Source organism: Podarcis pityusensis (genome assembly GCF_964106645.2).
Source record: "Podarcis pityusensis genome assembly, chromosome: 9".
NCBI classification, from domain to species: Eukaryota; Metazoa; Chordata; class Lepidosauria; order Squamata; family Lacertidae; genus Podarcis; species Podarcis pityusensis.
The window spans coordinates 71,363,942-71,389,439 of record NC_138034.1 but is presented as its reverse complement, the minus strand read 5'-3'; the positions used below and the strand labels follow the sequence as shown (position 1 = coordinate 71,389,439).

At 45.5% G+C, this 25,498-nt stretch overlaps 1 long non-coding RNA gene across 1 annotated transcript in view; it reads left to right on the top strand.

Annotated features, from left to right (window-relative positions):
• The window catches only part of LOC308485467, a 175,300-nt gene that overhangs the window by 112,445 nt on the left and 37,357 nt on the right, over positions 1-25,498 (top strand). The gene's annotated exons all lie outside the window — the stretch shown is intronic.

The window sequence follows — 25,498 nt, the reverse complement described above, 5'->3', positions numbered from 1 at the left end:
CGGGGTAGCAGCTGGTCCTGGTCCCCCGGTGACTCACCTTCCTGTCTTGCCTGAAGATGAGCACTCCTCCAGCGAGTACTCAGGTCTCTCCTTCTCACTCCTCCAGCGAGTACTCAGGTCTCTCCTTCTCTCAGACCTTAGTCTCTGCAGCTCAGGAGATGTCGGTGGATTACTAGACGCAGAGGCCGCCTCAGCCTCCCCTGACCCAACTGGTAGTGGAGCAGCTGTAAGTGATGGCCCAGCTGGAGGCAACGAGGTCATCCCCGCATCTGGAGCCAGGGCAGGCTCAGGCCCCTGACTTGGCCCAGCTGGTGCTTGTTGCAGGGGAACCTGTGCAGATGGGGCTCTTCAGAATCAGGCCCCAGACTTGGTTCAGATGCCGCCTGAGGCAAAGGATCTGGTGCAGACTGAGACTCCTCTGGTTCCAAGTCCGAGCCCGAGTCCCAGGCCATCACAGATGGCTCCTTGTACACCTTCTTCTAGCAACTCCTGCAGTCAAGCTGGTGCCATATGTCTTGTTTTGCTTTATTTTGGACCACATCATCGAGGCTGAGGGGGGAGGGTCTTGTCTGGGCAGCCTAGGACCTCCATGCACACTGACGAGGCTTGTGCCCTGGGGAGGTCCCTTCGGTGCTGTTAACGCAGAAATTTTACTTCACCCCCAGAGATGCACTGCATTGTCACTCAAGACAGACGGATGCCAGCAACAATTCCTGGTGTTTTGGGGCAGATGAAAATTCAAATGATTAGGAGTCACAGGGATATGATGAAGCCACTTCTGCCCTACCAAGAAGGTGGGGTTGCGGGCGTCACGGCCCCACCATGCGCACGGCGGCTGGAGCCCAGCCCCCACACGATTGGGGGGATTCCTGGCCGTGCCGCCCCCTGGCCAGCCAATTGGCTGGCTCTGGGGGTGTGGCCTGCCCTATTTAAGGCAGGACGTGGCCGGGGATCTCCCTCTTTGATTGGTATAGTTCTGTAGATGGAAGAGGGGAGGAAGCGCCATTACCTGCCCCACATATTGAAGGGTAGTCCATTAAAGGATTCAGGGGGGGAGTGGCCCTGTCCGAAGCCTATGGAGGTGAGGGCCTAAGGCGCGCCCCCAATCGGTGGCCCCGGGGGAGTTCCTAGTTGATGTGCATCAGCAGGACTCCCCCTACTGGTGGTTAACCCTTCCCAGACTTCAAGCGGATGGGCTGAAGTCGGATATAGTCGGTTAGGACCAATGCCTAAGCCAATACCGCTCATCACCTGTAACCAATAAAGTTGTGGCCTTATTTTGCCCATCATTATTATCACTGGGGGGTGGGGGAACTTGACACGCAATGGTCACTACCTAGATGACTTTAGGAGGGGGCTGGGCAAATTCATGAAGAAGAAGACTGTCATTGGTTACTAACCACAATGGCTATGCTCTGCCTCCATGTTAGCAGGCAGTAGTAATGTCAGCTGTTGGAAACCATGGGAAGAGAGTGCTCTTGTGTTCAGGTTCTGCTTGAGAGTTTCTTACAGGTATCAGGGTGGCCACTGTGAAATCAGGGTTCTCATTCTGATGGCCTATTGGCCTGATCCAGCAGGGCCTTCTTATGTTCTTAGGAAGCTGCCTTATATTGAGTAAGACCTTGGTCCATATACCTAAGTCTTGTTGACTGGCAGAAGCTCTCCAGGGCTTCAGACATAGGCCTCTCCCAGTCCTACTTGGAGAACCCAGGAATTTGAACTTGCACCCTTTTGCGTCTGAAAACAAATACTCTACCACTGAGCTATGACCCTTCCCCATACGTTCCTTCCCTTGTGAAGCAAACATTTGTGGGTCTGGGGGAGGAACCTGCAAGAGATTCTGGTTTTTCAAGAGCGGATTTGGGTCAAATTCTATTTTGGTTAGCCTGTAACAAATAACTGTTCCCAACACAGCTGTTTCATGAAATTGTCAGTGAATTGCACGCCATATTAATAAGGCTTATTTGGACTATTTTCTCTCCAGGAGTTTGCTGTGCAGGGAACATAAATAGACATCCGCACAATCAGCCTTGATTAGGTTGACATGTCTGAAGCAGTCCAGCCTGTCAGTGTCCGCATTCCCTTTTGATGAGTTGGTTTGAGCTCCTGAAAGTAACATTATATTTTCAGCAATTCCCCCCGTCAACCAGGGATATGTTTCTGTAGCATCGTAACAGTGTTGAAGTCGTGCAAAGAATTTAAGGCAGGATCTTTAAAGACACCCTTGCTGCAGGGGAAGGGGTGTGCATATGTCTGTATTCAAGATGTTTCTTTTCTTTTCTTTTAAAAGTTTTTATTAGCAATTTCAACATAACAAAGTGTCAAAACATATCATATTCCTTATTTCCCCCCTTTCCCCCCACTCCCAATTAAACCCTCCCTCCCTCTCTCCCCCAAAAACTTCCCTCAGCTCCTCTCTCTGATTCTCAGCACATATTGCTCTCTGCATGTTCTAAAATTATACATATCCTTACATTATCTATCTACCATGTTATCAACCAATAAATTTGTGTATGTTTATTCAAAACCTGCCAAGGAGTTAGACAGATAATTTATTACGGTCGGAGACCAGCTTATAAAACACACTTGGGGGTACAATCCCAGAAAGAAAATAAACAGTTAAAACAATGTACAACAATAAATTTAAAATTTATAAATTTATAAAAGTGATAAGCTTTAAGATAAGCTACTGCATAGATATGACCCAGAGTCACCCATGGAACCGAGTTTGGGGATTTTCTTCAAGGAGTTCAATTCATTCTGTTGTCTTTTTAGATAATTTGTAAAAAGCTCCCATTCTTCCTTAAAGTCACAGTTGTCCTTGTCCCGCAGTTTGTATGTCAATTTAGCCAACTCTGCTTAGCTCATCAATTTTTCTTGCCACTGTTCTTTCGTTGGGATTTCCTCGTTCTTCCATCTGTGTGCTATCAAGACTCTTGCTGCTGTTGTAGCATACATAAATAAATTATTTGTTTTTCTTGGCAGGTCTTGTCCTACAATCCCTAACAGAAATGCTTCTGGTTCTTTTTTACAAATGTTATTTTAAACATTTTTTTTCAATTCATTGTGTATCATTTCCCCAAACTTTTTAACTTCTCTACATTCCTACCACATATGATAAAAAGTCCCTTCTTTTTCTTTACATTTCCAACATGTTTCCTTTTTCCATGCTTCCTAAAGTTCTCCTAAACAAGCAAGGGTTAAGTATTGGACTATTATATGCATCTTTATGTACATTTTACTCCACTATGTGCATTTCTGTGGTTGGAGAACAGCATTGCAAAATTCAGAGGAATGCCAGTTTGGAAAGGATGGCTGTTTTTCGGTGTGCATAATGTTTCAAAAAGTGCAAATTGGTTAAGGTTGCCTTTGAATGTGAATGGAGTTGGATTTCTCCTGCCCCTGCATCCCTAGCTAGGAATTTTGGAATGTTTGATGCCTCTCGCTTTAGAACAGGGGCAATTGAGGAGGAGGCTGGTGCTAGCAGAAAGAGAGCGTTCCCGTTCCAAGAATGTTAAGGGATCTACTGAAATGATCTGAGTTTGAAGACGTAATTAGAGGGGCTGAGGCTCCAAGGCTGGTGAAAAGCTTCATGGAACAGCATTTGTGGTGTAGGCATCAGTCCAAAAGTATATGAGTGTTAATTGGGCAGGATATTAAAAATGTTTTGCATTGAGATAACGACTTTAGGAGATTCCTAATCTACATTAGCATGCCCCATGTGATTTCGGCCAGCTTCGCTGTCATTAGCTAGGAGACGGTAATTTCTTGACTCACATCTCCATATCAGTGCTCACGATCTCGGCCAGAAGTGCTTGGGGCTTCCTGAGGGTACATTCTGTTCCTTCATGTTGGCAGTGGTGAAAACTCACATTGTGAAGGGGATTCTATAGAGTGGCAGTAATCCGCAGTTCCAGCTGGGATTCTAGGTAATGAGAAGCTGCTCAGCCACGCTCCCAATTCACACCCTGCAGTAATATGGAACTGAAATGAATATTCATAACTTCTTGGAAAAGTGATGGATGGGTCTGGTGTCATCAGCACCTGGTAAAATGGGGCAAAGGCTGGGGCCTGGGGGTCCAGCAGGACTGATACTAGTTTTGTTTTGAAGCACCCTCTGATTTTTGGATGAAGGGTGGTATGCAAATTCAAATGATCATGATGATTATAACAATAACAACAATAGGAATAAGTTGTTGTTGGGATAGGTGAATCTGTCAACACCCATTTCTCTCAGTTTCTCATTTTCCCCATTCTAGGTTCAGTTCCCCTCATTGCCTCATCATTTTTTTTCTTTAAAAAAATTGTCATGATAATTTAACAGCATCTTAGTGTGACTTTCTCTTAAAAATCCTTGTTTCTTTTCAGTTTCGCCTAAGAGACCTATTACCGCAAAGCGATGCTCCTTAATGCAACATATTTCTGTACTATTTTTGTTAAAATGTGCTTTTCTTGGCACAATATATCCTAAGACATGCAATATATCCTAATACATTGTTATACACTTTCCTTGCCTTCAGAACAGCATTGCAAAATTTGGAGACGTGAGGATTTTGGAAGGTGTTGGTGGTTTGGTTCAGCATTATTTCAGAAAGAGTCACCTTTAATTGCAAACTGAACTGGTTTTATTCAGTAGTCGAATTTCTCTTTTTGGAAGGAAAAAAAACCAAGAAGAAAATGTTAAGGTCCTGGTGCTGAAAGGAGAACCTCTGGGCAAAGGCTGCTACCTCCTTGTCTTCCCAGTGCATGTAAGAACATAAAAAAGCCTGCTGGATCAGGCCAATGGCCCATCTAATCTAGCATCCTGTTCTCATGATGGCCAGCCAGATGTGACAGAGTGAGCTCCTGTTGCTCTGTCTCAGCTCCTGCCAACCTAGCAGCTCGAAAGCATGCCAGTGCAAGTAGATAAATAGGTACCACTGCGGCAGAAAGGTAAATGGCATTTCCGTGTGCTCTGGCACTCGTCATGGTCTTCCATTGTGCAAGAAGCTGTTTAGTCATGCTGGCCACATGACCTGGAAAGTTGTCTGTGGACAAACGCCGGCTCCCTCGGCCTGAAAGTGGAGATGAGCACTGCGACTGATCAACTGCAGGGTCGTGCAACCCGAGGCCATCTGGGGAGTCACTTCTCGAGGGCTTCCAAGTGGCAGAAGGAAGTGCACACTTGGTATGTATATATTGCTTGCTGTTTAGAATAAAACCTTCAATCTTCTCATTTACTTGTGTTTTGTATCGCTTCTGAATCTGATTTTGAGGTTGAATCCTGACAAGACAGAAGTACTGTTTTTGGGGGACAGGAGGCAGGCAGGTAAGGAGGACTCCCTGGTCCTGAATGGGATAACTGTGCCCCTGAAGGACCAGGTGCGCAGTCTGGGAGTCATTCTGGACTCACAGCAGTCCATGGAGGCACAGGTCAATTCTGTGCAGCTGTTTATCAACTCCATCTGGTACGCAGGCTGAGACCCTCCCTGCCCATGGACTGTCTTGCCAGAGTGGTGCATGCTCTGGTTATTTCTCACTTGGATTACTGCAACGAGCTCTATGTGGGGCTACCTTTTGTTAGGATATTTCCGTTCCACCTTAAAAGGGAGCAGGCTTTGTGAGTCAGAGTCTGCGTATTTCCTGTTCACAGGATGTTTATGTTTTCTGTTGCTTTCGTTTTCTCTCTGTGTCGTAGACACTAAAGCAGGCAGTCATGTTGTTCTGTGTTCTGATCAATGCTGAATAAACTTGTAAATAATGCTCTCCTGAGTGCAACTTTTGGCTGTGCATTATCTGCTGATAGAGCGTGCATGAGCTCTGGAATGTGGCAAGATATTTTCTAGAAACTCATGTCGCTGCGTGCCTACGGGAGGTCGATGGATCGTCCGGCAGACGGCTTGGGGGCCATGATGGACTTTATCTCCCTGGCAGTATCCCAACACCTTTAAAGGTGACCCAGAAACTACAACTAATCCAGAATGCAGCAGCTAGACTGGTCACTGGGAGCGGCTGCTGAGACCACATAACACCGGTCTTGAAAGATTTACACTGGCTCCGAGTACGTTTCCGAGTACAATTCAAAGTGTTGGCGCTGACCTTTAAAGCCCTAAATGGCCTTGGTCCAGTATACCTGAAGGAGCATCTGCACCCCCATCATTCTGCCTGGACACTGAGCTCCAGTGCCGAGGGCCTTCTGGTGGTTCCCTCACTGCGAGAAGCCAAGTTACAGGGAATCTGGCAGAGGGCCTTCTCGGTAGTGGCACCCTCCCTGTGGAACGCCCTCCCACCAGATGTCAAAGAGAATAACAACTAACAGACTTTTAGAAGACATCTGAAGGCAGCCCTATTTAGGGAAGCTTTTAATGTTTAATAGACTATTGTATTTTAATTTTCTGTTGGAAGCCACCCAGAGTGGCTAGGGAAGCAAAGCCAGATGGGTGGGGTATAAATATTATTATTATTATTATTATTATTATTATTATTCAAATAACCACCTTGCATTTGGCAAGACATACCTTTACATTTTACAGCTGTTAATAGTCCTCTCCTCCATAAATTTGTCTAATCTTCCTTTGACACTAACTAGGCTGGTGGCTTCCATTGCCTCCTCTGGGAGCAAATTCTATAGTTTAGCTATGTGCTGCATGAATAAGCCTTCTATTTTATCTGTCCTGAATCTCCCAACATTCAGCTTCATTGAATGTCCACAAGTTCTAGTGTTATGAGAGAGGGATATAAACTTTCCCCCATCCACACCATACATAGTCGCTACAGTCTCTGCCCATCCCCATGCAGCAATGCCACTCTGGGCGATGGAGACATTTCAAGGGAATAAAGATGGCAGCTCTTGCAGCCACCTGACCTGGCTCATGTTCTTTCCCTTCAAAAGAAAAGTTGTGCTGGCCTAAGAATTGCCCCCGCCCCTGGTAAGCTTGCCAGGAGAGCCTATGATAGTACTTTGGTGATTCCTTTCCTACTTCCTTCCCCAGTATACCTGAAGGAGCATCTCCACCCCCATCGTTCAGCCCGGACACTGAGGTCCAGTGCCAAGGGCCTTCTGGTGGTTCCCTCACTGCGAGTAGCAAAGCTACAGGGAACCAGGCAGAGGGCCTTCTCGGTAGTGGCACCTGCCTTGTGGAACGCCCTCCCATCAGATGTCAAAGAGATAAACAACTACCTGACATTTAGAAGACATCTGAAGGCAGCCCTGTTCAGGGAAGTTTTTAATGTGTGACATTTTAATGTATTTTTAATCTTTGTTGGAAGCCACCCACAGTGGGTGGGGAAACTCAGCCAGATGGGCGGGGTACAAATAAATTATTATTATTATTATTATTATTATTATTATTATTATTATTATTATGTCCTGGCTACTTTCCAACCAAAACAGCTGTTTGCAGATTGTGTTTGATGTGCCATAAGATTCAAGGCTCTCAATAAATTTTGTAGAGAACAATATAAACAACAAATAATGGGTATTGCTCACCAGGTATAAAGCAAAATACAGCCATGATGTGTGTAAGGCAGAGAATAATAGCAGAATAATTGTTTTTTTTAATTGTTAAATCTTTTTATTGCAAAAGGAAAGCAACAAAGCCTGCCAGCTTACATTAACAATACAAAAAGCATCAACAGAGCCATCTTAGTTTATACATACAGCTCAATATATCCCATCAAAATGTCTGAATTGGTATACAGGCAAAGTTGGTGTTTATAAAAGTGCATTCAAATGTAACCAGGGCATTAAGGTCTTCACACCATTCTGTAATAGATGGTGACTAATTTAGCTTTCCAGACTCGAAGCAGAAGTCTCTTAGAGTTCACAAATGCTTGCAAAATCCATTTTTGTTGTCCTACCTGTAATCCCCTTATGGGGGATTTACAAGTCAAGGGACATCTACAAATATCTTGGATTTCGCCCGTACAAAATTTATTCAAGTCTTAGTTTGAAGGCCATTCAGAAGCTGTCCTCCTAACGCTGAGCACTGGATACTTCTGAAAAAGGAGACTTAATGGGATTTTCTTGGCAGTGTGCACATGCATTGCACATGGGCTAGGTTGTACACATGGAGGAGGATTTTGATTCAGTTCACATTCGAAGATGAGCCTACCTAAGCCACATTTTCCAAAACGCCACGCAAACCAAAACATAGCCATCCTTCCAAGTTTGGAACATCTCTGAATTTTGCAGAGTAGTTCTCCAAGTGTTCGACCAGGACTTGGGAGTGTAGGGTTCAAATCCCTGCTCTGCCATGAAACTCACTGGGTGAACTTGGGCCATCCATGGAGTCTCAGTCTAACCTACCTCACAGGGTTGTCGTGAGGAGAAAGTTAGGAGAAAGAGAGCCATGTATGCCATGGAGGAAAGGCTGGGTTTGAATGCAATCAATCAATCAGTAAAAAAACACACACCTCACACACTAGAGTAAAGTGTGCAAACATTAGTGAAAATATGATACGATATGATATGATAATCTTTATTGTCATTGTCCCATACAGAACAACGAAATTGGGGGGGAAATCTACATAAGACATTCAAAACCAACAAGCCTGCTATCCCAGCCTGGTTAGCCCCCTAAAAACTCTGATACCCCATTTTTAAAATACAATATACTCCCATAGAGACTCCTTACACGGCGTTTAAAACCAAAATCTCATTTGGATAGAAACTGTTTCTCAGGCGGCTAGTGCTAGTCTTTATAACCCTGTACCTTCTTCCAGAAGGCAGAAGCCAAAAGAGATCATTTCTGGGGTGCGCACTATCATACAAAACTGAGTTATATTAGGGAGCATTGCTTTGCAAACATACATTAGGAGAAATTTGCAATAAAATGCTGATTAATTTTCATGAGGATGTTTGAATTTTTTTTTTTTTTTAATGGCAAACTTATATGGAAATGCGGAGAACTGAAATTAAGGTTAGAAAGTGAGAGGCCCCAGCTCCATATTTAAATGATGGAACTCCTTCCAACAGGAGGCAATGATGGCGAACAACTTGGCTGGCTTTAAAAGAGGATTAGATGAATTCATGGAGAAGATAAGAATTCACGGAGGAGAGGGCAACTGATGGCTACTAGTCTTGATGACTTTACCCTGCTTTCACCATTAGAGGCATCAATGCTTCTGAATGGCACTTGCTGGAAGCCACAGGAGGGGAGAGGGCTCTTGTGTTCGAATCCTGATTGCTGGTTTCCCCCAGGCAACTGTTTCTGCAGTGTGAAAACAGAATCCTGGATTAGATGGGTCATTGGTTCTTCTTAATCGAAATTGACAGATTTGCCCATCCCTATAGCTGACTGGAGCTGGGAACTAACAACAACTGGAAGGCCAGATGTTTCAATCACTTGACTTCAGCTGCATCCTGGACTTTTCTCCCCTCACCCCAGAAGTTCTTGTGTCAGCTCCAATCAGCTTCAGTTTGAAAGTATGTTTTTTCCGGAAGCTCCCCACGAGGAAAGTCCAGCAGTGATTTTCAGAATAACATTAACTTTTTTCCCTCTCTGTCGCTGTGTTTGAAAACATTGAAACCCACAATGATTCACATCGGCTCATCTTAACAGAATGACTCTTGAGACGGGAGAGAGCGATTTGCTGTGTTTCCTTTGCCCGAGGCCAACGAAAACATTTTAAGCGCCGCTTGTCGGCATCACCCCTGCCAGCTTTTGACTTTTCCCAGTGCCTGCTTGTTTGTCCTGATCTGCCCGATGCAACTAGAGAAGGAATCTTAAAATGGAAGGGAAATCAAGTGGGGCTCCCAATGCCACATCTTGCCCTTGAATCCTGCTTGAAGTTAGCACATCGGTGCAAAGATGTTTCCGCTTTACTTGTCATTCGTGCCCAGACACACAGAGTCTGCAATCCGCTGTACGTTCCGATAAGGTTGCACATCTCAGGTCATTCAAGAATGGCATCTGCTCAAGGTCCATTCTGGGAACCCAGGGTTTGAGCATGCAGCAACAGAAACCTGCTGTCATGAGGACCAGAAACTGTATGGGTTTTTAAATAAAAAGACTTTCAGAATTCTGTTCCACTTGTTCGCTTCTACATTATATTCCATTATATTGCCTTCTTGTCACCCCCCACCAGACATGGCACCTGGGGCGCACCGCCCCCCTGCCCCCCATTGTGACGCCACTGACTGTCAGTGTTGACAATACTAGTCTAGCTAGGCCAGCAGCCTGATTCAGTATAAGGCCTGCTTCCTACGTTTCTGTCTTGTTGCAGTGGTACAGTGATAAAAACTGCTAGCCCATTTGCAAAGCTAAGCAGGGTCCAGTATGGTTTCAAATTGGATGGCAGACCATGTGTTGAAATTCCTACATTGCAGGGGGTTGGACTGGGTCCCTTCCAACTCTATGATTCTGTGATTTTTCTCCTCTGGCAAACACTCTTATCTTAAGGTTCCTTTCACTCTTGCAGACAGTTTATGGGTTAAAAGGAGCGGTTAGTGTTATACAAAGGTAGATAAGATAAAGATGGAGGGAAGATGAAATCAACCAGCAGCTCTCAAGCCAAAGCAAGTGACACACGCCGCAGAATGTCTCAGCCCTTCCCTCCAAAATTTGGTGGCAAAAGATTAAATCCAGCATTTGCACGGGTGGCACATATCAGATCTCACTCTGTCTCTTTCCATGACAGTGCAGCAAACATCAAGCCCCAGCAGGCATAGAGAGACCAATATTGTTCCTAGCAGGTTTTCAAACATTGCTGGCCAGCTCCTCATCATCCTTTTTCTTTGCCAGATGAAATGTGGTGCTGGTGTCCAGAGGGATAAAGCTTTTGTGCCTGTTCATTTATTCACATTCGGTATTTATAGGCCGGCCAATCCGGTCCAGACAGCATCATCAAAACACAATGATGAACCACGATGGCAAGAATATATGAAGCAGCATAAAATTTCCAGCAGCAGAGAATAAAAGGAGACGGGCAGTAATTTCCACTACAGAGTGTTGCCTTGGGTTTTTCTGTTTACAAATTCGCAAGTGCAAATTCACATGCCAGGTGACAGAGGCAAATGGAGCTGAGACCAAGGATGCGATCCTTAGCTCAGTGCAGCACATTGTACCCATGTGAAAGTCAGAAGTTTCTATACCACCACCATCCAAAAAAACCACATATATAACATTTCATCCTCTAGCCAGGTAAGGAAGAGACATTATTGCAGTTATGGGATGTATTTCAGCCAGTCCAAAGTGCTTGAAAAGAGTATATAGAGCAGGGTCAAAGGGGCACAGCCTAGGGAGAGTCCTGGGGGCCAGATTAAGAGGTCTAGAGGGCCGCATGTGGTTCAAGGGCCTGAAGCTCCCCAACCCTGATGCCTAGGAATAATACGAATATGAATAAAGAATAAGAATAAGAATAATACCCCACCCATCTGACTCGGTTGCCCCAGCCACTCTGGGCAGCTTCCAACGCATAAAAACACTGCAAAGCATCAAACATTAAAAACTTCCCTGCATTAAAAAGCTCCTTCAGCCAATCGGAAGCAGTGGAAGCTGTGTTGGATGTTCAGGTTCCAAAGAATGTTCGCAAACCAGAACATTCACTTCTGGGTTTGTGGCATTTTGGAGCCAAAACATTCGAGTCGTAAGGCATTTGTCAACCAAGGTATGACAGTACGGGGCTGCCTTTAGATGTCTTCTAAAAGCTGTATAGTTATTTATCTGTTTGGCATCAGACGAGAGGGCGTTCCACAGGGTGAAAGAGAAAGCCCTCTGCCTGGTTCTGTGTAACTTCACTTCTCGCAGTGAGGGAGGTACCACTGTAGTTGTTTATTGCCTTGACATCTGATGGGAGGGCGTTCCATAGGGCAGGCACCACTACTGAGAAGGCCCTCTGCCTGGTTCCCTGTAACTTGGCTTCTCGCAGTTAGGGAACCACCAGAAGGCCCTCGGAGCTGGACCTCAGTGTCCGGGCTGGATTATGGGGGAATCTATGTCTGAAGAATCTAAGTCAGGGATAGGGAAGCTGTGGGCCTCCAGATGTTGTTCCCATCATCCCCAGCCAATGATCAGGGATGATGGGAGTTGTAGTCCAACAACTTCTGGAGGGATCACATAAAATCATAGATATGTACAGTTGGAAAGCATCATCTAGCCCAGCCTCCTGCAATGCAAGAATCTTTCTACCCAACGTGGGGCTCAAACCCACAACCCTGAAATTAAGAGTCTCATGCTCTATCGACTGAGCTATTCCTTCACAGCTACAGTCTTAGGTTTCAATCTCCCTACCTTGCATGCCATCATGTGTATGCAACTCTACCTTTGCTTATCTCATTTAGACCAATTATGTTGTTGTTGTTTAGTTGTTTAGTCGTGTCCGACTCTTCGTGACCCCATGGACCAGAGAACGCCATCAGCCTTCTTTATGGTCCAGCTCTCACTTCCATACATCACTACTGGGAAAACCAATTATAACAATTATATAGTGCTTAACTGCAATTTTCTCTCGGTGGTGTCTAGGCTTGCATGCCATTGAGACCATTTCCGGGCTCTCTCCCCCTTATCATTTTACACTTGGTGTAAGGGTACCCAAGCACATAATTCCCATCCCTTGCATCAGTGCCAAATGTAGGGCCGCCATACACCCGGAATTTCCCAGACATATCTGGGATTCATCCACCAGGAACAGTGTCCAGGTGGAATTTTCAAAAATCGGCAGAAACGTCCGGGAAAACCTGGGTGTTTGGCAACCCATGTTGGAAGTGGGGTTTTTTGTGACCCCCCCAAAAAAGTTCAAAAACTTCTTTTTGGGGGAGATTTTGAAAAAAATGATTGGCAACTTTTGTGCCCAGATTTTCACTTTTTGAAATATGGGAACCCTAGAAATGGCACATGTACACTTGAGTGGCCGTCTTTGATGGCAACATATATGGAAGCTTCTGTTGGCAAATGGTTTTTGTGCATTTCTCCAAGAGCGTTGGCAAGTTCATCCTGCATGCAGAAGCCATCAATGGGCTTCCCTGCCGGGAATAAGGGTTCTGCTTTTAACCATGGCAAAGGCCATCAAGAGCCCTTATGCCAGCCATTTGCAGGCTGTTGCAAATCTGCATTTTGAACTGCTCTGATTGGCAGAACGATAGGATGAAAGGGATGCATTGCATCTTGGGAATTGAGGGATACTAGGCAGGGAATTCCACAGGAAATTGGCCCAGGCTCTGAGAACTATGCTGGGACTGTGGGGTGTGTTTCTATTGTCCAGAGAAAACAGAGGAAGCTTCAGAGCAATTTAATAACCATATTTCCAATAAAAGAACCACAGCTTGCTCCCCCACCCAGCTTCTCCAACTCCTAGGGATTTTCTAAATCATTTCTATCTATTTGTTCAGCTGCTGGTGAGGAACTCTCTGGCTTCCTATCTTGATGAAGACGGGGTTGCTTACACACAATGCTCTTAAAGCACATTTAAAGTGCGTTTCCCCACTCCAAGAACCCTGGGAACTGTAGCTTATGCCTTGTGGAGCTACAGTTCCCAGCACCCTTAACAAACCAGCTCCCAGGATTATTTGAGGTGCCTGAAATGTATGGTGTATATACAGTCAGAGAGTGCTTGGGGTGGGGTTTGGCCACACTGAAAAACGAGGCAGAGTAAAGGGGAAATTACAGAGAAGAAAGAACACAAATGCACACACATGATACATGTGTGCGCATCCACACATACACACACACTTGCATTAAAGGGAATGTTCAAGGAACCACTGGCACCAATTCTGGGGAGGGGGGGGCTGGGACACCAGAAATATTTTTTGTGGGGACTCAGTACCCACACCGCGGGGCTCCGACGTCGGAGGCCAGACACAACCGTCCAGGCGACATTTGAGGCACTGTGAAGCCTCCCACATGGCTTCCAGGAGAAAAACAGAAGTTGTGCTGGAGGTCTCACAAGGCCTCAGAAGCACCACTGTGGTGCACCAATGTATCACGATGTCATGACATCATGATGCCATGACATCACGTTACGTCGTGGGCGCCATTGGGCACCCATAACCTGGGGCCCAAGTCGACGCCCTTGCAAGGAACTCATCACCTCTGCTGTGCCCAGTGGGGATGGTCCCTGCTGTTTCAGGGGATGGTCTTAGCAGGCCTACATCACCACCTCCTCTGCTGATATGATCTCTGTGGTGGTCACAGCTGAGACAGATCCAGATGTTCCAGTGCCCAGGAAAGTGGGAAAGTCATGGGGTTAAAGGAGGTGATTTCAACCAGTGGTGACTTGCCTTCAAGGAGGAGGTTTGTCTCCTTGCAACACAGAGGGTGCTAGAGACCCTGTCCACCTGACATATGACTCATCTCTCCAAAAGGGTATGGGAGAATGTGATGCTTATGACCAACACCAAGACGAAGGTTGTGTGTTGAGCACTCTGCTTTATGGAAGTGAGTTGTGGGTGTACTGTAACCCGTGAAATGTGGTCCAGGACCGGTCCAGAATCCAAAGGTTCTGCCAGGAGTCAGTCCGACAGGGCCGAGGCGGGAAACCAGGCAAGGACAGGTACAGGATCTCAGGCAGGATCTGGCATACAGCAGTGTTGCTCCCACAACCTGGGGTGGGGTCCGACAGCCGTTTATCTTTGTCGGGGTAGCAGCCGGTCCTGATCCCCCGGCGACTCACCTCCCTGTCTCGCCTGAAGGCGAGCACTCCTCCTGCGAGTACTCAGGTCTCTCCTTCTCTCAGATCTTAGTCTCTGCAGCTCGGGAGACGTCGGTGGGTTACTAGACCCAGAGGCCGCCTCAGCCTCCCCTGACCCAACCGGTAGTGGAGCAGCTGTAAGTGATTGTCCAGCTGGAGGCAACAAGGTAATCCCCACATCTGGAGCCAGGGCAGGCTCAGGCCCCTGATTCGGCCCAGCTGGTGTTTGTTGCAGGGGAACCTGTACAGACTGGAACTCTTCAGGGTCAGGCCCCAGACTTGGTTCAGATGACGCCTGAGGCAAAGGATCCGGTGCAGACTGAGACTCCTCTGGCTCCGAGTCCAAGCCCAAGTCCCAGGCCATCACAGTGGGTAACTTACACCCACCAATGCTTTCCACATGTGCTGTGTCAGGAAGCGTTTGGGCATCACATTGCAGGACAGAGTCTCAAACAAAAACCCAGGTCTGCTCTCTGAGTCTCTTACAATTACACTACCCTGGCAACTTCCATGTGAGACAAAGCCCACCTCCAGCCCAGAAAGACAACTTCTGTACCCCAGTAGATAGATATTTCAGGGGACCATCACCACTCAGAAGTGGTAACCTAACCTCTGTGCTCCCCACAAGAATTGGGAGCACGTCAAATACATCAAACTGCATAGCCCAACTACCAGGAACTTGAGATGTGTTTAAGGATCTTGTATTATCTATGCTGATCATTTCCATGGGGCATATTTAAAAATAACCCCCCCCAGCAGAACTGTGGATCTTGCTGAATGGCAGCATCTTAGGACATTTCTCTCTCCCTGATAATTTGTGGAAGCCGTTGTTCTTGAGGGTTATCAAGAGATTGCTGGCTGCTCCCTTCCCAGTAGTGTTGCTAAGCTCCTTCTGCACTTCCTGTGTGCTTTTTATTGGCATATTTGCCGCTAATTGGCCCGAATTCTCATCCCACAGTGGTCCTGCCGAATGTTAAACTGTTATGACCTTTCTTTGTTTACAGCGTTCCACCCTGGAGAAAGTCCAGAGCCACACTCTGGAAAAAATAAATCATTTCCCATCCATCTGTTATCTGATGTGTGGCTGTTTTTCTCAGAAAATGTGCACATTCAGCTTTTCAGCACTCACGCCCGGACACTCAACCACACGAGCACAATTTCGGAATTGCTCATCTGTCAATATATGAATAATGGGTTTTGTTAAATGAGCATCAGAGCTTAAGAGTTCTGTACGACCTCTATGGGCATCACATATTCAGGGCTCTTGTTCCCAAGTGACTGGCATTCAGAGGCATGCTGACCCTGAGCAAGGAGTTAGCATATAATCGTGAGGACTAGTCATGCAAATGGAGAAGGAAAACTCTGATTCTAGGCCTCCGCTGCCTTGCAGCTGTCCTCATTCAAGAGAAAGGCTTGGGGAGTAAACACAGTGGAAAAATCCATACCAGCTGCCTTGAAGAACATCTTTGGTGGAAGAAAAGGCTCAGGAATAATAATAATAATAATAATAATAATAATAATAATAATAATAATAATTTATACCCCACCCATCTAGCTGGGTTTCCCACTCTAGGCGGCTTCCAACAGAATATTAAAATACAATAATCTATTAAACATTAAAAGCTCCCCTAAACAGGGCTGCCTTCAGATGTCTTCTAAAAGTCTGGTAGTTGTTTTTCTCTTTGACATCTGGTGGGAGGGCGTTCCGCAGGGCGGGTGCCACTACCAAGAAGACCCTCTGCCTGGTTTCCTGTTACCTCACTTCTCGCAGGGAGGGAACCGCCAGAAGGCCCTCGGCGCTGGACCTCAGTGTCCGGGCATAACGATGGGAGTGGAGACGTTCCTTCAGGAATACTGGACCGAGGACATTTAGGGCTTTAAAAGTCAGCACCAACACTTTGAATTGTGCTTGGAAACGTACTGGGAGCCAGAGTAAACCCTACACAAATCCAGAGTGGAATCCCTAAGGCAGTTGGATGGCATCTTGTATGCCTCTTTCCAACAACTCCTGCAGCCAAGCTGATACCAAATGTATGCTTTCCTTTGGACCACATCTGTGAGGCCGAGAAAGGGGTCTTGTTGTCTGGGCGGACCAGGACCTCCATACACACTGCTCAGGCTTGTGCCCTGGGGAGATCACTTCGGTGCTGCTAACATAGCAAAAACAATGTGGGAGGCAGCAATTATGAGTTACCAGTTTCTGCAGCCACAGCAGGCGCTGTGATTCTCCAGCGGTTTGACTTCACCCCTGGAGGTGCACTCCATTGTCTCTCGAGGGGCATATTAACAATGACTTATACATGGGCCAGCCCCAGAGGCTTGTGCCAAGTGGTTGCGTGGCCACTTCTGTATTGCCCAAAGGGGGCAGATCAGCGGAAGAGAGATTCATTGGTAACCAGATTTCCTGCTGGGTCCAGCTTCTGAGAAAACGGTTTGCATTTCTTAAAAACAGGCAATATCTAATTGTCTGCTTGTGCTCTTAACATGCATACTGTTGTCACCTGATGGCTGTAGTGATGAGATGAAACGTGTGTCTTTTTTTTGCCAAACAGATAACATTTGTCTTGCAATCGGCTTAGCAGTTATATTAATGCCAACTGCATAAAACTATGCTTTTATTGAGCAAGTTTTTGAAAGCGTAAAGCCATAACACACTGCTGTATTCAGTGGCTTCCATTATCGATCAACGCACCGTCTTCAGAAACAGTCCCTGAAAAGGTTTCAATTTGGCAAATGGCTTCCATGTTATTAAAAGGCACACAAGAACATTCATCTTCGGAGTAGGAGGATAAAAGAACAGATCAAAGGATGCTCAGTGAAAAGAAGGGTGTGGAGAAAATGGGAACAAAACAAACCATCACATCCAGGAAGGGAGAAATAAGCTGACCAGAATATAGTCATTTTAAGAGATTTCTTTTGGGGAAAGTGGGGAAGAGGAGGAGGATAGAATTAGGGACATGAAGAAAGAGGAAGTGCATCTGGTTATGTGAATGAATGGAATGGCATGAATAGAAACATTGCTTCTCTCTTGATTTCTCCCCCCAAATCTAAAGAGGCCCTCATGACCCACAGGAATTTGTGAATAACATCAGTGCAGTGGCAGAATCTAGGGTTTCTTTATAAGGCATGACATTTCTATGTATCCCCCACCCACCTCCACTGTTCTGATTTAGCAGATGATGGATTGTTATTTCCGATTTATATGGTGTACTCAGGATGCTCAGTGAAGCCCTGAAGGACACAGGAAGAGGCTGCAAGCTGCTGCTTCTTCTTCTTCTTCTTCTTCTTCTTCTTCTTCTTCTTCACAAGGTAACAAGCTTTATTAATAGTCTTATATACATTACATATATATAGTACATCTCATAAAATGAATTGAGATTTCAATCACATACATGCACACAAAAACATATGCTTGTCTTTTCTTACATAGTTATAAACCTTAAGCTTCAGATGTGTTTATGTTACTTTTTATGCGGTTATTAACAAAGATTAATAGGCACTGGACATAGTAAAAGATCCATCGCATCCTGGTCACTGTCTCTTCGAGCTCTTGCCGTCGGGACGGAGATACAGGACGATGAAGACAAGAACGAGCCGTCTTAAGAACAGCTTCTTCTCCAGAGCGATCTCGGCCCTGAATGGGAAGCCCGGACTTTGAAAGTCATCTAATCTCCCTTGCTGTGTTATACTGTATTGATTAATTAGTGTTTTTATGGAGCAGTCAAGTAATTTCGTTGTCCCCGAAGGGGGCAATGACAATATTTAAAATTTATTTATTTATTTATTTTTATTATTAACAAAAAATATTATCAAAAAATATCATAAAAACTTTGGACTTCCTGTCAATTCCCATTGTATGGTTTTATTCTAATAGTGAATGTACCTACCATTATTAATCTATTCTTTATATATTCTCTAATACATTCTTACAGCAATTTGTACCGTTGATCTTATTTCTCCTATATTTCTTTATCCAAGGTCATTCAAATGCTGCCATAGACGAAAAACCATTGGATATCGCCAATAGAGGCAAAGGCCGTCAAAAGGAAGAACATGAAAGGAACCTGGCTAACATATAATTCACTACTGATAGAGGAGGACGGCCAATTTAAGATTAGAAAATACGAGGGAATTAAAGATCAGCTCTCAGGTTGGCTGGAATACCATCAAATTTATGAGACATATAAACTAGATAAAAAGAACGGATTTGATAATGAGTCCTCAAAATTTGAAAAGGAATTTCTAAATAATAAAGCTAAGACAATTTCAAGAATTTACCGACTCCTCCTTGACAAGGAAGTCAAGGAGGAGGAGGTCAAGGCAGTTATGATCAGATGGGCACAAGATATTGGTCGTCCCATAATGCCGGCATAATGGGAAAACCTTTGGAAAACAACTATGAATTTTACGGCGTGTTACAATATTAAAGAGAACATGGTAAAGATGCAGTATAGATGGTATCTTACCCCGTCAAGGCTTTCCACAACGGACACAAGTAACTGTTGGAGGTGTGGGGAAAGTAATGGAGACATATATCGCATGTGGTGGACGTGTAGGAAAATAAGAGAATTCTCAGGCCTCGTCTATGATGTGCTGAAAAAAAATCTTTGGAACAACATTTTTTAAAAAGTCAGAAGTGTTTTTGTTAAGCATTGTTGGTAAAGATATCCCGAAAAACTTAAGAGAAATATTTCTATACACTATGGCGGTGGCTCGAACACTAGTAGCAAAGAACTGGAAAGGGGAAAATTTTCCGACTATAATGGTCTGGCAGAATAAGTTACAAGAATATGTGGAAATGGCACAATTGACCAACAGGGCAGTTCAAGACAAGAATTTGCACAAAAATGGCATAAATACAAGAGATAGGCTGTGCGCTGCATCTAGAGTCCCACATGAATGACATGTCATTCTCATATGTTAGCTAGCCATATGCAGGGCCAGCTCTACCATTAGGTAGAGTAAATCGTCTGCGTCAGGCGGCAGATGCAGTTGTGTTGGAGGGAGTGAAAAATGTTGGAGGACACTACTGTGTGTGTCATCTCACCAGCCCAGCAGAAGCTTCCTTCCTTTAAAGGGCAGTGAAGGACACTATTCCATTGCCAGTAATGGAATAAGATTCAACTTCCGGTTCAGTTGGCTTCTCTACGTGGAATGGGACAGGAATACCATCTTGTCTTTGGCCTCTGGCAGCAAAATCTCTTAGGCTGGCTGTGGTCAAGTGAGGATCCAGGGGCCGGTTCACAGATGCTTGATTTCTCTAGACCACAACTGGGGAAACTTCTTCAGCTCGTTGGACCAGATCCTTCTCAGGACTGGCCTTGTGGTTCAAATTTGGTAGGTGGGATTGCCCACTGGTCAGTCTTCTGTAAGGGACGAAGGCAGGGAGCCCCAACAGCAGGTGGAGCCAGATGCCATGGCAGGCAGAACCAACTAACCCTGGTTTCCCTCCCTAACGTCTTCCTTGCTGAGTTCTACAAGGGCAACACTGAGACTCAGAAGGAAGAGGTAGCTGTCAGGCAGGACCACAAACCTGGAGGGGTCATAAGAAAGAAGTCAGGCAGGTGAGAGATGCTGAGACATCGCCTCCTTTGCCCTGATGTAACAACCTCTGCTGCTCCCTTTTACAGAAGCATCTACACTTTGGTGAATTTCCAGACTTTAAATCTGAGCTAACCTTTTACAATTTAAGTCAGTCTTTGTATCATTTCTCTGCCTCCCCTCCCCAGCCCCTCCACAAAAACCATCACATTTGGTAGTCGCGGGGCTCTTTTGCTCTATCTCTCCAAAATTGGGAAATACCTTACGGAAAAGAGAGAGAGAAAGAAATAAGGGACGCTTTATCAGTATATTCTATTTACTGTGCATTCAGAGCTAATAACACCAGCTGGTGGAAGGACAGCAAAATGCATTACACTGCAGTTGAACTGGAATTTTAATGCCCTGTAACACAAGATTGCATTTTTATGTATCCCAGTGAATACATTAAATGTTTGGAGCAGAGAAACTGTCAGCCTCAAAAGGCGGAATAATAAAGGAACACATCCTCTAATCAGTTGCATGGGGGTTACATCTGGATGTTTCTGAATCCTGTTGAGCTATTCCACATTTAGTCCCAGACAAACACCTTTTCAATTTAGCCCCCAAGCTATTTCCATAAATCTTTTCTCCCTCCCACCCCAACCCATCCTCCTCACTTGTACATCCTTTGAAATGTGTGAACAATTTTCTATTCCATTGCTTTTCCGATGGACTGTCAGACAAGTGTGAAGAAACGCAGAATATTTATGAAAAGCAGAAACTGTATAGCACTAGAAACGTGCCTAATGTTGGGATTATATGCGTGTCTGTTCAGAGGGTCTGCCCTACTGCATTTAAAGGATCTTACTGCCAGGTCAATATGTACAGGAGTGTAGCCTCAGGCTTACCCAGGAGAAGATAGGGATAGTGCAAGCTCAACTAATTCCATGAGCAATCTGTGAATGGAAACACACAAATTTGCCTTCAAAATCTGTACTCCTCTGAGTTTTGCACCACAGTTCCCCAATGTAAATGAATATCTTGGGGAATATAGTCTATACATATGCATATAATTAGTTGAAAAAGAAAAAAAAATGCATTGCATTAAGCAAAATGGCTTTCAAAAGCCAAAATTGCAGCCAGGCAGTGAATGTTAAGAGATATGCAATTTAAAATGCTGATGAATTTATGTCCACCAGGACATATGGCAGCCCTCAAATAGGATGTCCCTATTTTCATCAGTGAAATGTTGAAGGGTACGAGGTAGACAATTAGTCTGGCTTAGGATAAGACAGTTTTATATGCTCCTGTGATCTGATAGGGTGGGGTTGAACTCTTGCCTCCCAGTCCCTGCCTAATCACACTGCTTTTAGGAGGAGAATGAAATTCCTGTTCCACCCTCAATCCGTACATAGGGCACACAGTCCTATTTCCCCCCTCTCTCTTTTATTCACTCATAGATCAAGAGCGTGAGAAGCAGGGGTGGCCTAAGGAAGTTGGCACCTGAAGCAAATCACAAAACCATGCTGCTTCTCCTAGATCAGGGAGAGAAGACCAGCAGAGGGCTCTGTGGAGGCAGCAGATCTGGCCTCCAAGGAAAGCGCCACAGCCGTCTCTGCCACCATGGGAGCGGCAGTTGGTGTCTGGATCTGCTGCCCCAGTGGATACTGCCAGACAGAGCAGTTGTCCCGCCTTGCCTCATGGGTGGGTCAGTACAGGTAAGAAAATCCTGCAGGATCAGGCCTATGGCCCTCTAGTCCTTGGCCGAGTATACCTGAAGGAGCATCTCCATCCCCATCGTTCAGCCCAGACACTGAGGTCCAGCTCTGAGGGCCTTCTGGCGGTTCCCTCACTGTGAGAAGAGAAGCTACAGGAGGGCCTTCTTGGTGGTGGTGCCTGCCCGGTGGAACTCCCTCCCATCAGATGTCAAGGAAATAAACAACTATCTAACTTTTAGAAGACATCTGAAGGCAGTCCTGTTTAGTGAAGTTTTTAATGTTTGATGTTTAATCGTGTTTTTAATATTCTGCTGGGAGCCGCCCAGAATGGCTGGGGAAACCCAGCCATATGGGCAGGGAATAAACAATCAAACAAACAAATTAATTAACCTGTTCTCACAGTGGCAGGAATTTGCTTTTTGTAAACAACCACCCCCACCCCAAAACAGCTTTCTGAGAAGCAACTTTTTTGATAAATTGGAAGAACGTATTTTAGGCAATTTCCAACATCATAAATTGAAAAGGGGCGGCGTGAGGAGAGTCTGTGCTGTTGTTGGAATGGCTGTGGCGTTTGAGAATTACGATGAGGCCAGTCTGAGTCATGCCTGGTCGTAGTTGAACAGGCTGCCATAAGGGGAGGACAAAAAGTGTATTCCAAGAACTTAATTATCTGAAGAGTTATGGTTAGCATTTTAAAGTTCCTCTAAGGGCAGGGTGATCTGGCGTCTAAGAACGCGAGGATATGCAGCCTTCCGTCTGCAACTGCCCTTGTCTTCATAATTAGGGATGTGCAACACCTATTTTCACAGATGCTGCCATCATTAGAAACTAGCAGTGCATGTTCGGGGCACTATTCTGGAAGAGGAAATCAGCCCAATATTTGCAATGCTAATGTGAATAATTGCTGCACATTAAATATGCCCTACTATCCACTGCCTCGGTTGGCTTATTTGTGCATCCCATTCCCCATTCAAAAAGTACAGGCAGCTCCCTTGCCGAAATAATGCAGATCTGAATCATTAGCTCATCACAAGTGTGCGATTGACTTGCTTTTTCATCCATTCATTCAGCTCTCCCCAACAATTCTCATGTAACAGTATTCTGAAACCTGCTGCCTGCTCAGTAAACAATGCAATTCTTATTTTTTTTATTGTTAAGAAGGAGTGGAATGTCACAACTGCTTGGCAGCATCCCTCCTAGCAGTAATTTATATCTTACAGCTGCAGGATTGTGTGCAATAGACCGCAGGCACAATCCACTGGGAACGGTGTTTGCACCAACTCCACTGGAGTGAATGAGAATGATTGTGCCCCTGGGTTTTAGATAAGGATAAGGCAAGCTTTTAATTTGCAGAGGGATGGGGGAGATATTGCCAAAAGGGGAAAAAACAAGGAAACATTTTAAACTGGTTCATGTACACAGATAATCACGTCTATAGGTGGTGGGTTTTTTTGTTTGTTTGTTAAAATCATACAAGTTGTAAACATGGGGAGAGAGACATTTTAAATGCAACTGTTTTCATTAAGGCAATGAATCACAGAGTTAGAAGGTACCCTGATGGTCATCTAGTCCAGCCCCCTGCAATGCAGGAATCACAGCTAAAGAATCCCTGACAGATGGCCATCCAACCTCTACTTAAAAACCCTCAGTGAAGGAGAGTCCATCACCTCCTGAGGGAAACCGTTCCACTGTCGAACCGATCTCATTGTCAGAAAGTTTTTCCTGATGTCAGAATTTCTTGCAAGTTGAATCCATTGGTTCAGGTCATATCCTCTGGAGCATCAGAAAACAAGCTTGCTCCATCTTCCATGCAACAACAACAACAACAACAACAACAACAACAACAACAACAATAATTTATTACGTATACCCCACCCACCTGGCCAGGCCTCCCCAGCCACTCTGGGCGGCTTCCAACAGGATATTAAAAACACAATAAAACATCAAACATTAAAAACTTCCCTAAACAGGGCTGCCTCCAGATGTCTTCTAAAAGTCAGATACAGTGGTACCTCTGGTTAAGAACTTAATTCGTTCCGGAGGTCCGTTCTTAACCTGAAACTGCTCTTAACCTGAGGTACCACTTTAGCTAATGGGGCCTCCTGCTGCTGCCGCGCTGCAGGAGCACAATTTCTGTTCTCATCCTGAAGCAAAGTTCGTAACCCGAGGTACTATTTCTGGGTTAGTGGAGTCTGTAACCTGAAGCGTTTGTAACCTGAAGGGTTTGTAACCCGAGGTACCACTGTAGTTGTTTATTTCCTTGACATCTGATGGGAGGGCGTTCCATAGGGCAGGTGCCACTACTGAGAAGGCCCTCTGCCTGGTTCCCTGTAACCTCACTTCTTGCAGTGAGGGAACTGCCAGAAGGCCCTCGGTGCTGGACCTCAGTGTCCGGGCTGAACAATGGGGGTGGAGATGCTCCTTCAGGTATACTGAGCCGAGGCAGTTTAGGGCTTTAAAGGTCAGCACCAACACTTTAAACTGTCCTTCTTGAATACTTTTGAAGATATTAAACTTCGTCATGTAGGCAAAGGGGCCCAGCCCTACCATTGGGCAGAGTGAGGTGGTGGATGCTGTGAGGTGGGGACAGGGGGAGTGGTGGCCTGCCCCTGGCCATCCCTGCTGAGCCACACAGCCATCTCTATCCTCCTGAGTTAGCGCCCCACAGTTTGTGATGTTCACTGAATGCTTGTGTGGACTGGCTGGCTGCCTTTCCAGGGACCTTCTGTCAATGTGTCACAAAGAGCAACATAGGAATAGGCCGCTGAACAAGTGAGCAAAGAGAGAGTGTCGTGAATTTTCTGCGGCACTTTAGCAGAAATGCTCAGAGTTCCAGGTTCTTCAGTGCAGTGCAGTATATTTATTGTGAGCTATATATATATAAAGCAGAGACACCAACTTGCCGACAAAGGTTCGTATAGTTAAAGCTCTGGTTTTCCCAGTAGTGATGTATGGAAGTGAGAGCTTGACCATAAAGAAGGCTTATCGCCGAAGAATTGATGCTTTGAATTATGGTGCTGAAGGAGACACTTGAGAGTCCCATGGACTGCAAGTAGATCAAACCTATCCATTCTGAAGGAAATCAGCCCTGAGTGCTCTCTGGAAGGACAGATCGTGAAGCTGAGGCTCCAATACTTTGGCCACCTCATGAGAAGAGAAGACTACCTGGAAAAGACCCTGATGTTGGGAAGCTTGGAGGGCACAAGGAGAAGGGGACGACAGAGGATGAGATGGTTGGACAGTGTTCTCAACCAGCATGAGTTTGACCAAACTGCGGGAGGCAGTGGAAGACAGGAGTGCCTGGCGTGCTCTGGACCATAGGGTCACGAAGAGTCGGACATGACTAAACGACTAAACAACAACAACAAGAAAAAGTGGGACGTGCGTGGTGCTGTGGGTTAAACCACAGAGCCCAGGACTTGCTGATCAGAAGGTCGGTGGTTTGAATCCCCGCGACGGAGTGAGCTCCTGTTGCTTGGTCCCTGCTCCTGCCAATGTAGCAGTTCGAAAGCATGAAGTGCAAGTAAATAAATAGATACTACTCCGGTGGGAAGGTAAACAGCGTTTCCGTGTGCTGCTCTTGTTTGCCAGAAGTGGCTTAGTCATGCTGGCCACATGACCAGGAAGCTGTACACCGGCTCCCTCGGCCAATA